This window comes from Bubalus kerabau, chromosome 4 (genome assembly GCF_029407905.1).
Source record: "Bubalus kerabau isolate K-KA32 ecotype Philippines breed swamp buffalo chromosome 4, PCC_UOA_SB_1v2, whole genome shotgun sequence".
NCBI lineage: Eukaryota > Metazoa > Chordata > Mammalia > Artiodactyla > Bovidae > Bubalus > Bubalus kerabau.
Window position 1 is genome coordinate 81,024,370 of NC_073627.1, and position 11,975 is coordinate 81,036,344.

An 11,975-nucleotide genomic window follows, 5' to 3' on the forward strand; every position below is an offset into this window, starting at 1 on the left:
GAGTTGAACAGAAGCTGCCATCTCAGCATGGCCTAAGTTCTTCTGTTTACCCGGTACCCACCTAACACATCCCCATAGTGAGCCATTGTGGCTTTGTGCGAATGAAAATAGGATTCTTATCAACAATGCCGGGGCAAAGAATGTACTCATTACCGGTATCAATAAATGGTGATGCACTTACTCATTAACAGTACCAAAAAATGGTGAGTCACTTAATCGTAGCAATTTATATAGTATATTTCTTGTGACATACTTTTTAATCAATGGAAATTCATCTTTTAAATCCTCTATGAATCCCTGAATTGTATTTAAGTATCAACTGGTCAAAAAGAACAGAATGGTATTTCATGAAAACTAGGTGATATTGAACTGTGAACCCACTTAAGGTGTCTCCTTAACTAATGTGATATGAAGGAGATAAATTGCTAATCATATTTTCAATTACTTATACCAATTGGTTCACAACCCTTAAGTTGAAAGAGCCTAACTATAGTAATATATTTGGAGAAGGCAATGGCACCCCACTCCAGTACTCTTGCCTGGCAAATTCCATTGACGGAGGAGCCTGGTAGGCTGTAGTTCACGGGGTCACTAAGAGTCAGACACGACTGAGCGACTTCACTTTCACTTTTCACTTTCCTGCATTGGAGAAGGAAATGGCAACCCACTCCAGTGTTCTTGCCTGGAGAGTCCCAGGGACGGGGGAGCCTGGTGGGCTGCCGTCTATGGGGTCTCACAGAGTTGGACCCGACTGAAGTGACTTAGCAGTAGCATGTTAATATATTAGATTTGTTTAGCAGCTAGACTCACAGAGGAGCTTCATTTTTATTATGTAACTTCATCTTTAACATGGAATTCCAATGTCCAATAGATATTTAAGTTTGAAATAAATAATACCACTCCTCAAACAGAAAAAAAAAAATGCCATCATGTTTAATCTAATTCACCAATTCATCAAATATTTCATGAATATCTCTTAATTCAGATACTTTTCTAGGTGCTGGAAATACTGAAGTAAAATATTAGCTACCATTTACTAATCTCCCATTGTATTACAATGGCAACCCACTCCAATACTCTTGCCTGGAAAATCCCATGGACAGAGGAGCCTGGTAGGCTGCAGTCCATGGTGTCGCTAAGATTGGACACGACTGAGCAACTTCACTTTCACTTTTCACTTTCATGCATTGGAGAAGGAAATGGCAACCCACTCCAGTGTTCTTGCCTGGAGAATCCCAGGGATGGGGGAGCCTGGTGGGCTGCCGTCTCTGGGGTCACACAGAGTCGGACACGACTGAAGTGACTTAGCAGCAGCAGCAGCAGCAGCATTGTATTACAGACCTTCTTTTATTTAAAGGAAAACAAAAACAATTCTTGTTCTAAGCATAGTTTTTCTCAAAGGCACAATCTAGTGACAAAAAATGATATGTACAATCTGCAGTCACTTTCAGACCTCAGCACTGCCAGATAATGCACTTAACTCATTCATTGCTGCTACTGCTAAGTCGCTTCAGTCGTGTCTGACTCTGTGCGACCCCAGAGACGGCAGCCCACCAGGCTCCCCTGTCCCTGGGATTCTCCAGGCAAGAACACTGGAGTGGGTTGCCATTTCCTTCTCCAATGCATGAAAGTGAAAAGTGAAAATGAAGTCACTCAGTCGTGTCCGACTCTTATCGACCCCATGGACTGCAGCCTACCAGGCTCTTCCATCCATGGGATTTTCCAGGCAAAAGTACTAGAGTGGGGTGCCATTGCCTTCTCCAACTCATTCATTACCTGTTGTAATTAAACAACCTAAGTTTGAGATTCTCAACTCAATCAGGATTCCAATGACACGTTTATGTCCTAAGTCCTTCCTTGTATGATGACAAGTTTCATGAACAGGGCCCAAGGTATTGCCTTGCCAAGACTGACAAAGCGCAGGCTGGATTTCGTCCATTGGAGGCATTAGACATCATTAGAAATGTATGATGGAGGAAGTTTTATTCATAAGAACTCTCGGGGAGAGTCTGCATATTTGAAAGTTTTCTGATGCTGTCCTCTGGCCTCTACAGTCAGCCTTCCGAGTGTGGGCTGGTAGGGTTAACTCTCCTGTCTTGAGCTGAGTTCAGAGCTGAACCATTTGGAGATCTGGACTTGGGGATCAAACTTTGAGTATAATTGGAGATGCTACTTTTTTTCTTTCTTGTTAGTTTCACCTCTCCACCAAATGTTGAATAAATAGACAATGAATGTTTAAGGAATGTCAACTTGAAGAAGTATCTTCATTCCCAAGGCAGGTTCAAAGCCTTTGTTTTGTTTCCTAATGTAACAAATGGAAGTGTCTAAAGCCTGCTTTTTCCTGGGGGAAAAGTGCATTTAGGAAGAAACATCTGAGGAGTAATCTTGAGAATTAAAAAAAAAAAAAAATCATCAACAACAAAAAGATTGTTTTGGCATTTTAAAATCTCATCATCTCCTTCAGCTGAATATGAGAAATTATCTAAAGCAGGATCTGATAACTGATTTGTTGAACTCAAACCTTCCTCTCTTCCTTTTTTTTCCATCGCTCATTCCCCTCGCCTGTCCACCCAGCCTGCATTCACTCCTCCAGCCTCACTTCTGGAAAATGAGTGGTGTAAGTTCCTCTGCTATAGGTAAAATGTGGACCCAGAGAAAAAGAGATTAAATAGGGAATGTCTGTTCCACTTTTCTTTCCCTCAACCCAAGCTCTCTGAAAAGATATTATCCCTACTTTTCAGATGAGAAAGCACAGTTAGGAAACCTCTATTAAATATCATCTGACTTCTGCTTTTATAAGAAATGAGAATGAGAGACTCTGCTCTTGGTTCAGTATCTTGCCACTTATACTTGCCTCATTTTTGTAAATCTGAATGACTCTTCTTGAAACATTACCAGTTTGTAAAATAAGGTAGAAAGCTCTCATAACAGTTTAAAATTCATTTTTATGTCTTTAGATACCAATAGTACAATTTTAGCATACTATTTTATTTATTAAGCTGTTAGTCCATAATTTTCTCCAAATAAAAATGAATAATTCATTGCTGCTTAAAGTTTTGTGTTGGAAATGCTCCAGAATTTTCACACACAAAAAATCTATTTTTTTTTTCAGTCTTTGAAGACTTAAACTAAATTTCCTTTATACCACTCTGTAAAGTTCAAGAGCTGGTCCTTAGTGTATGGCAAAATCAGTGGTTTACATAATGTTTCCACATTAGTGAAAATAAAGTGAATAGCATTTGGAAATTAAATATATACCCTAATGGCAATTTGCTGATAGTACTTTTATATAAACATGTTTGATTTTATCTCTTGTCTTCGTATTTTGACTGAGTCAAAGAAAACTATAGATGTCTAACAAAGATAACTTACAAAATGTATGCAAAAATCTAGGAGAGTATATGCAAATTTTATTCGATCTATATTTCGAAAAGAATATGAAATCTGACAATGCAAATTGTTAGGCTAAATTAAAAAGAGAGAACACTGATGTTTAGCAAAGGGGAAAAAGTATATAAAGCATAATAGAGCAATATAGTCTCAAAACTCAGTCAATCAAAGGACAGTAGCAAAGATAGCCATAGCCTTAGAACTTCTAGGATTATGTGGGATGGAAGGAGTTAAGGTTGCTATAAAAGAGGCTGTGAGTATCCACTTTGATGAGGCATTACTGTATGGGGAACTAATAATATATCATTTTGAATTTTGTGGAGAAGGCTTAAGAAATATTTGCTCAGAAATGATTTTTGTTCATCAATCATTTCAGTCACAGGGTTGCCAGATCAAGTCCATGATGTTGAGTTATATATATTAGAGATAAACAGTATGCAAGTTATGTCCTAAATATTATATGGGGGACATTTTTCTAAAAATACTTTTATTGTTTATCTGAAGTTTCACTTTGCAGTTATTTGCTGAATCTGGCAAGCCTAGTCACTGCATCTCTGAGAATATGGCAAGACTTAGCATATGGGAATTATGAAGCATGGTATGACACATTAGGAAAAAGGACTAGGTACGAAAGATGATGCTTTTTAATATGCACTTAATATCTTCCAAGGTGGCACAGGGTAAAGAACCTGCCTGCCAATGCAGGAGCTGCAGGAGCTCCAGAAGACGCGGGTTTGATCCTTGGGTCAGGAAGATCCCCTTGAGTAGGAAATGGCAACCAACGCCAGTATTCTTGCCTGAAAAAATCCCATGGACAAAGGGACCTGGTGGGCTATGGTGCACGGGTCCTCAAAGTGACAGATATGAATGAGTGTGTATGCATACTTGCACTATGCAGTAAAATAGACATATGTATAAATATTGAAATTTTGGAGAAGGGAAACCCTGAGAAATGTATCATGATCAGAAGATGACAGATGAAAGTCAGGTGTCAAAATGTCAATAATACTCATTCAAAATATCTTATCAATGTCTTTATGTAATATGTTACTGATTTTTATTTAGTGATTAAAACCAGACCTGATAGGTCTATTCTTACAGATCTAATCCTGTTTCTCCATGAAATCTCAAATCCTCCCAGGTTTCTTTTTTTCATACAGTGTTTTTGGGGGAGATACTTTCTGCAGTTTGAAGGAAACAATGATATGGTGTTAATTGGGTCAACCTGTGCATAGGGCCTTTATGTTAACGCAGCTAGGAAATGGGCAAATTAACATATTAATGAAGACCTCACGCTCCTTTTCTTCTGTTGTTGTTGGGGCAAAGGCATTCCAGTTGTAGATGGTTTTATTTGAGCAAAACGTATTGTAGATTTTGTGTAAACTCTGGCAGTTATTGCCTGAGGAGTGATTTGCTTAAAATGGAATGGCAGATGGTGTGTTGTGATGTATTGCTATAATCTCAACTATTTTTGCATCCTCCTCCTCATCACCATTATCATGCTTTTAAATTTGTCTAGAAGCCTCTGATCAAGAGCCATTGCTCATAAGTATTTTCTCATCTGGGTTGCCTTCTTTACCTCTTTTACCAGCCTGAACTCAACTCATCTTTTAATGCTCATTCCAGAGGCTTTGTAGACCCTCTTTTACTCCCTAAATTTCCAGTCATTCCAACTGATTCCTTTAGACCTAATCACAGAATGATAGAGTTGGAAAACACCATGTCAGATTTAATCTGCTTATTTTAAAGAGGAAGAAATTGATGCCCAGAGAAGTTAGCAAGTGGAGTTAGAGGAAGAAGGAAACAAATAGAATTTTTAAAAACATGTTTTTTTAAGAGCCTTTTCCACTCTTGCATCCTCTTTAAGTTTACCATATAAATTACTCCTTTGAATTTATAATTATAGACTTATAAACCTCAAAGAAGCTGGTCTTCAACCTCACACTACTCATTATTTTATATTTATTTGTCTAACTAACCAGATTCAAGATTTTTACAGAAAACATTGTGTTTCAAACTTGTTTATATCTCCCAGAGCAATAAACTGAGTAGCTAAAACAGGGTGGCAAATTAAAAAAAAAAAAAAAAAATTGCATTTGATCCTAATAGTTGCCTGAAGGGATAGTTTAGGTAGGACTTTGAAGCCTCAGGGAAGCTTGCCATTTTGAATTAGAGATGGCTACCTTAACTGTTCACTATGAAATTGTACACTGTTGGTTGTGAAGAATGAACTAAGGACTAAAGTACATTAAACTATTAATGTGTGAAAACAAGTGTTTTAGACTCTTGGCATGTATCATATTTAAAATGCAAAATTGTTTGTGCGTAAGCTGAGCCTTAAATCAGTAATACAACTAATATGTAGAACAATAGGGATTTAATCCTAATCTTTCTAATGTTAAATTCTGTTCTAGATAAATTATTATTTTCTTAAATTTAATTTTTATTGTATATTGGAGTACAATTGATTTACAATGTTAGGAGTTTGGGTTTAATATATACACACTAATATATAAAATAGACAATCAACAAGACTTACAGTATGGCACAGGGATCTCTACTCAATATTATGTGGCAACCTAAATGGGAAAAAAAAATCTGAAAAATAATGGATATATGTATATGTATAAATGAATCACTTTGCTGTATACCTGAAGCTAATACAACATTGTAAATCAAGTATACTCCAATATAAGTAAAATTATATTAAAAATATTTCTTCATCATCAGGATAGATTTACTTTAATTACACCTTGAAGGCAATGGCAACCCACTCCAGTGTTCTTGCCTGGAGAATCCCAGGGACGGGGGAGCCTGGTGGGCTGCCGTCTATGGGGTTGCACAGAGTTGGACACGACTGAAGTGACTTAGCAGCAGCAGTATGTTTATATGCTTTCCCATAATTCCACTTGTGATATTGAAAGGAGACTGACCAGTATAGTGTTGAAAGTGGCCTTAAACATCTTCTTAGTGACCAGATGGGAGCCTGATGGCTTCAACCTGGAATTCCTGAAGAAAAGGAGGAAACAAGATTAACTTTCAAAAACTATTCCTCTGATTTAGAATTACTCTGAATGATACTCATGTGAACCCCAGCAAGAAGGTCACGGGTCTATTTCTGCCAATAATTGGAACAACACCTAATGCTTAATGATGGAGAAAAATGAAGAAAGTATGTTGTATTATAAATAAGGCGTTCACTTGTTTGAGAAAATGATGATTTTTTTTTTTTCATGACAAGACCAAATAATATCATTGCCTCAAATACTAGATTGAGTATTGACATTCTTTTTCTTAGTATTTAGATAGTAGGCCAATTTTAGTGTCTCCTGTGGAGTTATTTGTAATACAACTCAAAGACAATTATGTTGTACAACCCCCATAGATTCCTTTAATGCAGAGACATCCTGGAGTGTTTTCCCATTCCCAGCACAAAGTATAAGCAGTGTTCAATTAGAGAGCATGCCCCAGTGAAAAGATAGAAGTTTAGATCTGAATGAATCTATTGACTCTATGATATCAGATTCCAGCTGAGAAAGAATTATAAATTGGCCTGTGTAATAACTAAACTGGAATGTGTAGAGTTTTTTATTTCATTGAGGATTTTGTTGTTATGGTTTTCTGTTTCTGAAAGTAGACCGCAGACCTTTGTCCCTTAATCACAGACAAGAGTTCAACTCTGAAAAATACCTTCTGGCAAGCATCCAAGTTCTAAATCATGGATTTCTTTAGCTGCAAGTCATCATGTGGCAATTTTTAAATCAGCTTGGCATTTAACAGAAAACCAGAGTAATTTTATCAGAAGTTCGATGAAGCCTATCTCGTGTGTGTTAAAATTCCAGCATCAGCATTTTATCCTAGTTGATCAGATGAGAGGGTTGTGTAGATATGAGCTGTCCATTGCTGAGAGACGTGTAGAGAGTACATGACATCAGTTGACCCTTGAATAGCATGGGTTTTATGAGCACCCACCCTCTAAGCAGTAGCAATATAGTATAACTTACGATTAGCCCTCTATATATATGTGGTTCATCTATATCCATGATTTCTCATTATTTGTGATCCAGCATCCATGGATTCAACCATATAGTTACTATATTATAGTTACTATAGTAACTATATTATACTATTGTTACTATGTTATGGTTACTATAGTTACTATATTCAACCATATAGTTACTATAGCATAGTAACTCTAGTGTGTTTGTTTCTGTTTAGTCACTAAGTTGCATCTGAATCTTTGTGACCCCCATGGAAACTGTAGCCTGCCAGGCTTCTCTGTCCGTGAGATTTCCTGGGAAAGAATGCTGGAACGGGTTGCCATTTCCTTCTCCATGTGATCCTTCTGATTCAGAGAGCGAACGTGTCTCCTGCGCTGGCAGGCAGATTCTTTACCACTGAGCCACCAGGAAAGCTCCATTGTTGTTGTTACTGCAGTGTGTACTATCACACACACACAATCCCCTGTAAGTGTTCTCACCACAGTTGAAACTTGTGTTGTTCCAAGGTCAACTGCAGTCCTAGAAGTACATTGGATAGTTTCAACATTATTTATTAATGATTAGTTTGGAGCTATTAAGGTACAAGTAATCCTACCAGAGGGGCTTCCCTGGTAGCTCAGCTAGTAAAGAATCCACCTGCAATGCAGGAGACCCCAGCTCTCCTGCAATTACTGGGTAGGGACATTCCCTTGGAGAAGGGATAGGCTACCCACTCCAGTATTTGGGGGCCTTCCTGGTGGCTTAGATGGTAAAGAATCTGCCTGCAATGTGGGAGACCTGGGTTCAATTCCTGGGTTAGGAAGATTCCCTGGAAGAGAGCGCAGTGTTCTTTCCTGGAGAATCCCCATGGACAGAGAAGTCTGGTGGGCTACTGTCCATGGGGTTGCAAAGAGTCGGACACAACTGAGCTACTAAGCATGCAGCATAGCAACTCTACAGGGAGAAATTAATTTCTTTAAACTCATTGACAGTGAGATGTAAAGGGTTCATATAAGACCTTATGTTTATGCATTCATTCTCAATTTAGACAACAGCAAATATTTAGTGAGCATTCATTCTGTTCCAGGTACTATGCAGATACTAGAGATATTGGAACAAACAGAGCACTAGGAGGCCTCAAGGAGGCCATAGTTTAAGAGGAAGGAATAACAAGGAAGTAGACGAACACCTTTACAAGTTGTGATGCTCTGACAGAGGTAAGCATACAGTGCTGCTGCTGCTGCTAAGTCACTTCAGTTGTGTCCGACTCTGTGTGACCCCATAAGGAAGCACAAAGCAAGGGCCTGTAGCCCAGACTGGGGCAGTGAGGGGTGCAGGGAAGGCTTCCTGAAGAATTTGCCTCAGGCTTATAGCTCAGAATAGGAATGCCCTGGGTCTCTGAAGAAAGTGGAGCTTGGGAAGATAATGGTGTAGTGAAGAGTCATGGGAGGGTCTTTAGTGAATCTTTGCAAAAGCCATGTGTGATCAAGAAATAGTGACTCCCAGAGGACATGGATCTTACCTGTCTTCTTTACCTCACGTTTCCTGAATTGCAAAGACTAGCTAGGACAGAGTGGTGCATATCTGTGAAATGAATACAATAAGGAAATGTTTACAAGTACAGATCTCAACAAGAAAGGAGGTTATATAAGGAATGTTAAATGAGACAACCAAAATCCTAGAATATGGTCCCAGCCCTACAATTATGTGATTGTCATTAATTCTCCAAGGGGCCAAATTCACTCACTTGTACAATGAAAAGTTGAGATGACATAATCTCTAAGGTCCCTTGATATCTGGAATGCATAACATGACTCTATTTCTGTGGGGGGAAAAAAGCCTGGATTCTTACTATTTTTCTAGAAAATGATTTCTAAATGATTTTACTGAGCAGTTTAGAGTTGATTTTTCTACTCTACATGATCTCAATATAATATAAAATTTAACAAAGTAAGATAGAAGGTGGTTTATATCAAACTGCCTTATATAGTAGATACTTATTTTGAATGCTCCCAAGAGACAAACATTTATTTTAATTGTTAGGAAAGTTGCTATAATCTTTTAAAGAAATAAGTAATTCATATAGAAGATGCAATGACAAGCTCAGAAATGTTTGTTACATTATAAAATAAATAATAAATCTAACTGGAAAGGTTGACTCAGACAACTCAGATATTGTCTGAGATGGATTCAACAAATGAAAAATCCAGGGTCTGTCTGTCCACAGTGGTAGGAGGTCATTTGGCCCTTGGGTCTGCTCTTAGTAACACAGGTATCCTCTGCTTCTATTACCTTAATATTATTAGAAGACCCTAAATTCATTGGGGTTTATCTAGAACATCAGTTTTGATAGCAGTGGATTCAGGAAACCTAATAAATGATCTACGGTTTGGCCGAGAGAACATGGACACTAAACTGAGTGCTTTGTAGTTGCTGCTTTGCTCTTTCATAGATGTTGCTGTTAAGAAACCTGATACCAGTCTGATATTTGATCCATTGTAAAGCAGTTATTTTTTCCTGAATGGGTGCTCAAAGAATTATTCCTTTATTTTTAATGTCTAGTAATTTTATCATCAAACATATATCTTAATGTTTGAGTCACTTTTCTCCATAATATGGTGTGCCTTTCCAGTATCACATTTTAAAATTCAGTGTTGTGTTATTTATTTTGCTATTTTAACACCTTTATTATGGTGTAATTTATAATCAGTGATGTTCACCAGTTAAAAGAGGACAATTCAATGGCTTTTAAAAAATATTAACAGAGTTTAGAATATATTAAAGACATGTCAGAGGACCTTCAATGGAATATTGCTATCACAACAAATAATTCAGAGAATTAATAGTCTCTCAAATTTTAGGCTTTATTAGGCACAGCTGTCAATGGAGAGACAAGATCATTCATTTGGAATGAATTTGAATTTAGAGGTGTAAAGATTTTCCATACATCCAGCCATTGGGAATGGAAATGCTGGAAATCCAAAATGCACAGGTCAAAAGGAATCAAAGGGTGACTTAGCCACTGTTTTGTGAAATGCCTTGACAGCTAACATTTTGTATGGTGTTGTTTGTGCTCTTACTTTAGAATTAAAGTAAAGGAAATTTAATGGAAAAAGTTGAAAAATATTTATTTCTCTATGTTTTTGGTTGCCAGATATAAAAATATACTATATACCATTTCCTTTGTATAGGAGTTGTGTCAGCTGATCAGTCTAATTAGATTCCTAATCATTGGTGGAATGCTGTAATTTATTAATTCTGCAGATATTTATTGAATGTCTCTTAAGTACTAGACACTCTTCTAGATGTCAGGCTTAACTGTTGTGAATAAGAGAAATCAAATACCTACCTTCAGGGAACTTGAAAGCAAGTGGGTGAGATAGACAAGAAACAAGTAAATATTTTTTGCTTAATTTATTTAAACAATAAATATTACAATATCCAATAATAATTGAGGCTTTATAAAAGAATAGCAAAGTGAATAAGGTTTGAAAATCTAATTTATAAAATAATGGATATAGTTGATAACACTGTATTGTATAATGGGAATTTTCTAGGAGAGTAGAACTTAAGTGTTAACACACACACACACACACACACACACACACGTGTATGGGTATGTTAACTAGATGACAATTCTTTTACAATATATATGTTATCAAATAATCATGATATATACTTAAAATACCTTACAATTTTGTCAGTTATACTTCAAGAATTCCAGAAAAAGAATATCCAATAAACTGAAAAAGAAATTTCAGGACAAAGGAGTGACAGGAGAGTATTTTAACTAGGGTGATTATAGAAGACCTTTTTAAGGGGTAGCAATTAAACAGTAACTGAATGATGTATAAAAAGAACTAGGCAAAGATTTGGGAAAGAAACATTATTAGTCCAGGGTAACATTCTAAAAGGTAATAAGAATGCCAAGACTGTTGGAAAGAATTCTCTGATGATAGTGGTGAGACCTGTTAAGTCTTCTAGGGCCATTGTAAGTGTGCGTGCATGCTAAGTCACTTCAGTCATGTCTGACTCACTGCGACACTATGGACTGTAGCCCCCCAGGTTCTTCTGTACATGGGATTCTCCACACAAGAATACTGGAGTAGGTTGCCATGCCCTCCTCCAGGGGATCTTCCTGACCTAGGGATGAAACCCATTTCTCTCATATCTCTTGCACTGGCAGGCATGGTGTATATATGTACATGCACACACACACACATACACACACATACACACATATAATGGATTATTATTCTACCATAAAAAAGAATGAAATATTGCCATTTGCAGCAACCTGGATGAACCTAAGATTATTATACTAAGTGAAGTAAGTCAGGCAGAGAAAGACAAATATTATATATCATTTATATATGAAATCTAAAATAAAAAAAAAAAACACAAGTCAACTTATTTGTAAAACAGAAACAGACTCATAGAAATAGAACACACACAGTTACCAAAGGGGAAAGAGGCGGGGATGAATAAATTAGGAGTTTGGGATTAAAAAATACATACTATATATATGGTGTGTGTATATATATATATATATATACACACACACACACACATACATACATATAATGCTATACACACACACACACA

The 11,975-nt window shown here is 37.0% G+C and overlaps 1 protein-coding gene across 31 annotated transcripts in view; it reads left to right on the forward strand.

Moving 5' to 3' along the window:
• The window catches only part of LINGO2 (leucine rich repeat and Ig domain containing 2), a 681,723-nt gene that overhangs the window by 12,538 nt on the left and 657,210 nt on the right, over positions 1 to 11,975 (forward strand). For 10 of the 31 annotated variants that reach the window (XR_008713397.1, XR_008713396.1, XR_008713395.1 and 7 more), the window contains exon 2: positions 8,458 to 8,587. The exons of 20 other annotated variants lie outside the window; for them this stretch is intronic. The gene's annotated coding sequence lies outside the window, so the exon portion shown is untranslated. Of the gene's footprint in view, positions 1 to 8,457; positions 8,588 to 10,231; positions 10,430 to 11,975 lie in introns of those variants that run through there. One more of the 31 variants, XR_008713398.1, reaches the window with a different exon arrangement.